This window comes from Metopolophium dirhodum, chromosome 1, assembly GCF_019925205.1.
Source record: "Metopolophium dirhodum isolate CAU chromosome 1, ASM1992520v1, whole genome shotgun sequence".
NCBI lineage: Eukaryota > Metazoa > Arthropoda > Insecta > Hemiptera > Aphididae > Metopolophium > Metopolophium dirhodum.
In genome coordinates, this window is record NC_083560.1 from 93,711,898 (window position 1) to 93,717,897 (window position 6,000).

The window sequence follows — 6,000 nt, forward strand, 5'->3', positions numbered from 1 at the left end:
ATGCCGGAATACTCCAACTATTACCCCATAGGATGCGACGTGTGAATTGATCGATATAATGCCGGAATACTCCAACTATTATACCATTGATCGTTTCACAGACCACTTGATAAGTTTAAAATAAAAAATTTAAATTTATTATAAATCTAATAGTAATTGATTAAGATTTGTACGATAATTTGTTAAATATTAAAAATCTATTTAACGACATTTATTTTTTTAAAAATCTAATTGGTAGAGCAATAATATACTTGACGGTATATCTTTTTAAAATCAGTGGGTCTTTAAAAATCAATTCTGATAAATAAAATAAAACTAACCTGTATCCTCGAAGTCGTTCATGGCTTTCATACACATGTCGTCTTCGGATAACATGCTCGAACCACCAGCCGGGACATCGGGTACAAATACTTGCGGCGCGATTTGGATCTGTTGAGCAGGTTGAGCGATGACTGGGGCAGCGGGCATTGGTCTCAAATGGACTGGGACGTTGGCGATACCTTAAGGAAAATAATAAATTAATATTGTATAAGGTAGAAATAAAACTTTTATATTATTAATACATACCATGAACATTTTTCAAGTGTTTGTTGAGGCCGGTTTTGTAGGAGAATGATTTCTCACATACATTGCAAGAGAAACGCATGTCTGTATGTGTTTTTTGGTGGGCGACTAAATTACGTTTAGCGGCGAAAACCGACGGACACTGAACACAGTTAAACATATTTAAAATATTTGAAATAAAAACGAGATGAAAAATAATATAATGTTTAAAACACTTGTAAAAATTAAACACTTGAAAAAATTGATAATACTGGTGAATAAGGCCTGTGAAAACACGGACAGAGCAAAGGCAAAGTAAACGTAAAGGTGTGGGTGTCTGGAACAGACTGACTATGTCTTGGCGGACAACGGAGCAAGTGTCCAGAAATCTGAGCATTTGTGGTAGGAGTAGCATTTCAAGCCGTGGGTTACCAAAATATTAATGGGGTATTTACTATGATAAATGTGTACATCACTAGTTATTACCATTTATTTTAGGAACCATCGTTTATCATTACAATTTCCAGGAATTGTCCTGTGCATTGTCAACAACAACCCATCGAAAGACGGGTCGGAATAGGTCGCTGGGTTAACAATAGGTGATGTATACCATCTAGCGGCGTCTAGAGTACGTGATGGAAACAAAGGACGATTAACCGAAATACACTTCACTCGATGAAGCCGTACAAAAATAGTTACTAACATACCAAGAAATGTGAACATATGGCACTAAGTCTCGCCATAGAACGTTATGGCAACATAAATTTAAGGTTAAAAATATACAAAGGGGTGAACATGTGTATAGCCTTGATGAAGAATGTTAACAATAGATAGGGTATGTCGGGACACACACGTCGTTACCTGTATAAAATATACAAAGGGGGTGTACATGTTCAGTCTCCTTGAAGAATGTTAACAATAGTTGGGGTTTATCGGGTTACACAAGACGTTTCATTCCTGTAGAATGTAATTGTACAAATATGTTATTCTTAAATGTATTACAAATAATAACGTGTAGCACAAGTCCTTGATCGTTAAATTATTACATCGAGATGTATTAATTCATACAGTTATATACATTAAGAATCATACTAAAAGTAAACCGGCTCTGTAGCTTAGTTGGTGAAAGCGCCAGAATGTAAGACGGAGATCGAGAGTTCGAATCTCTCCAGAGCCTTTTTTGCAATATTTATTGAAAATGCGCATGCACGGAAAAATTGGGTGCATACGTCGCGAGAGTTTGAATATATTGCGGATAAGTATAATAAATATATATAATAAATATATGATAAAATAATATGATAACATATTTGATAACCAGATGACTGATATTAGTAGTGTGCACAATAATATGTACGGTAATATAACTAATATTCACCTATATACGTTAAGAATCATAAGAAAAGTATATCAGGTCTGTGGCCTAGTGGGTTAAAGCGTCAAAACTTTAGCTTGGGGGTCGAGGGTTCGAATCCCACCAATCTTTTTTTTCAATATTTAATGAAAAAAATATTACAATAATATGTACAATAGTATGGTGTGGTGTGTTTCGGTCACGTGATGAGGCGGGGTTGGTCAGCAGGTGGGGTAACGTCGCGTACGTGCGCGATCGGGCGGCGGCGTGACGAAGTCGTGGGACGAGCAATGACGGGGTGGGGTAAAATATACGTCGCGTACGTGCGCGATCGGGCGGCGGCGGTGATGACGAGCAAGGCTCAGCGGATCAGCGGTTCAGCAAGGATCAGCGGATCAGCAAGGATCAGTGGATCAGGTGTTGAAAGCCCCCATTTCATACTACTGGTGTAAATTTAGGCAATATATAGCCAACAAACCCGCCAAATATGGCATCAAAATATACGCTCTTGTTGATGCTAGAACATTTTATACTTCCAACATGGAAATATACGCTGGAAAACAGCCCCCAGGTCCATTTCAAAAAGATAATAGTGCAGCTTGTGTAGTGAAACGTCTAATAGAACTAATTGATAAATCCGGGCGAAATATTACAATGGATAATTATTTTACATCTGTACCTCTCGCCAACGAATTATATGCAAACCACCGGCTTACTATTGTAGGAACATTACGGAAAAACAAAAGAGAGATTCCACCAGAGCTTACTAATATAAAATCACGTCCATTACAAAGTACAATGTTTGCATATGGACAACATACAAACAACAGTCTTCTTTGCTCGTATGTTCCTAAAAAAAATAAAAATGTTTTAATGTTATCAACAATGCATCGTGATGATTATATTGAACCAGATTCGGGTGATTTGAAAAAACCAGAAGTAATAACTTTCTACAATTCGACCAAAGGTGGAGTTGATGTAGTAGATCGACTAAAAAGTGAATATTCAGTTACAAGAATAAGTAACCGTTGGCCATTTACAATTTTTTGTAGTCTGTTGAATATTGGAGCAATAAATTCACAAATAATTTATAAAACGAATACGAATGATATATTTACTAGAAGACAATTTCTTACAGACTTATGCAAAATATTAACAAAACCCCATTTGTTAAAACGTGCAACAATACCTAGTCTTGGATTATCAATTCGCCAGAAAATACAAAATATTACAGGATTTCAAGCAGCACCAAAGGAAAACACTCCTCAAGGAAAGCCACGATGTACATACTGTCCAATACGTAAAAATAGATTCACACATCATCAATGTAGCCTTTGCTCCAAACCAATTTGCAAGGAACATACTGCATCAACTAACCTAATTTGCTCATTTGTAATAATCCTCAAGATTCAGATGATTAATATTATTTAAATTTTTTGCATGTATACATAAATTTAGGGTTTTAATTTATCAGTACTTTTTTTTTTCAAATTAAATATAAAAATGTAAAATGTATTGTAAGAATGTATACATTAAGTAAACCTATTTACTCATTTGTAATTCATTTTAATGATTAATATAATTAAAAGTTTTTGATATTAGTACATTATTAACGTTTTTTTTTTAATGTATTTCAATAACAGCTTTAAAACACCTAAAGTGGTAAAATTAAAGTGGCACAAGTATCTCATATACAGTGTGTCCTAAAAGTCCCGTATCACCCTTAATATCTCCATGTAAAATCACTATATTTAAACGCGGTTTTTTTTACAGTACTAAGTATGAAAATTCTGATTGAATGGCATAAAATTCATTTATTTTTTTCTTTAAATTCAAAAATTTTCAAAAAAATTTTTTACGCATTTAAGAATTTAAAATTTTTAAGATAGCCATTTTGTTGAACATATTTTTAAAACAGTTCAAAAAAAAAAAATACTAAAATTAAATAAAAATTAACCAAGTTAGAGCAAGTTATGTTTTTGAATAATTATAGTAAAAAAATAAATATTATTATTTCACATTTCAATAATGAATATCTAATTTCAGCACACGACAATACTTTTACATTCCTAATTAAAGTTTTGGTTTGAATAGAAATAAAAATAGCCGTGTTATATCGTTTGCTGAACAGTGAAACTGGTTACCTATTTTTAAGTATTTTAATTATCATGAAGTGAACCTAAAGTTACGATATTGGACATAATCTTACATTTATAATTAATGCGATTTATAGTACTAATACCTATACGTATACCGCAATTTGGTAAATTATAATTAAAATTATTATCTTGTGTTCTTTCTTTATAACTATTACTGATATTAGTGTCATACGTACAGTACGTACTGTGTCTTTAACTATGATTTCTTATTTCTCACTTATTTCATTCAATATTTAAAATGACTCATACATTCTCAGTACATGAGTACATCGATATGGTGAAATGTTACTTCCGAAACAACGAAAGTCATAGACAAGCTGCTTATAGTTATGGAATTGAGTATCCTGATCGTAAAAAACCATCGTTCAATGTTATCAACAGATTAATGTCTCGATTTTTTGAAACAGGTAAAATTGCATTATTCTCAAATTTATAATAAAGTTGCAAATTTTGGTATTTGGATACGTTCGAACCATTTCAGACGATTTAGTCTAATAGGCGACTGAACCTGATATCCATAAGTCTTATAAGTGACGTGGTGTCCACTGTACATATTTCTAAGAAATTAATTTTTTCCTACAATAAGCTAAATATCACGTAGATATTAGGTAGTGGGTGTTAAGCTGTGTACCTATTATTGAATTATTTTATTGATTTCATAATTTTTTTATTAACTTAATTTTAACTCTTAGGTAATGTCAATGAACGAAATAGATCAGGTAGATCTCAAAGTGTTACAAACGTAGATAACACCATAAACATTCTTGGAAGTGTAGCTGTAGCTCCAAAATTATCCGTACGTCATAGGTGTGTGGAGGCTGGAGTGAGCAAATCATCCGTTCATAGAATTCTCAAAAAAAATAAAATAAAAGCATATAAAACAAAATTTGTTCAACAGTTTCATGCGGGTGATGAAGAAAAGCGTTTACAATTTTGTGAATGGGCATTACATAGAATTAGGCAGGACCCACTATTTATAGATAAATTAATTTTTACTGATGAATCTACTTTTATTAGAAATGGGCAAACAAGTAGACACTGGACTTATCACTGGTCTGACGAAAACCCACATGAATCCATAGAATTTCATGCCCAAAATATAGAAAAATTAAATGTTTGGAGTGGAATTTGGAATAAGCAGATCATTGGACCCTTTTTTATAGAAGGTAATTTAAACGGAGAAAAGTATCGAGATTTATTAGAAGAAAGTGTGTGGCCAATAATTTATCAGTTAATTAATACAAACAGAATAGAGCCAATTTTTATGCAAGACGATGCACCAGCACATAATTCAAATGTTGTGAGAGGTTGGCTGGACGAGCACTTCCCGGGAAGATGGATGGGAACAAGGGGTCCAGTGCTTTGGCCACCTAGGTCTCCCGATTTAACACCGATGGATTTTTTTTTATGGGGTTATTTGAAAAATCTTGTGTATCCGTCGTGTTCATTGCCTGATCTTCGTCATAAAATTGAACAAAATATTCAAAATATCTTACCCGAGACATTAGGAAATGTTCAGAACGCTTGGGTCGAAAAACTTCAACTCTGTGTTGCAAATAATGGAGGTCATTTTGAACATTTATAAAAATAAAAATGTAATGAATTATTTTCGTTTTTATGTAATAAAATTTTTTTTTCTATTAGCAATCAAGTTTAAAAATATTATCTGAATATTTATTTTAATCTTTCCTAAAAGCTCCACTAATAATTAGATGTTTACAGATTACCATTAAAAACAGCATACCTACCTAACTATTATTACAATTATTTATAAACATACTCTACTCAACTACCTCTATCTTTATTATAAATCGCATTAATTATAAATGTAAGATTATGTCCAATATCGTAACTTTAGGTTCACTTCATGATAATTAAAATACTTAAAAATAGGTAACCAGTTTCACTGTTCAGCAAACGATATAACACGGCTATTTTTATTTC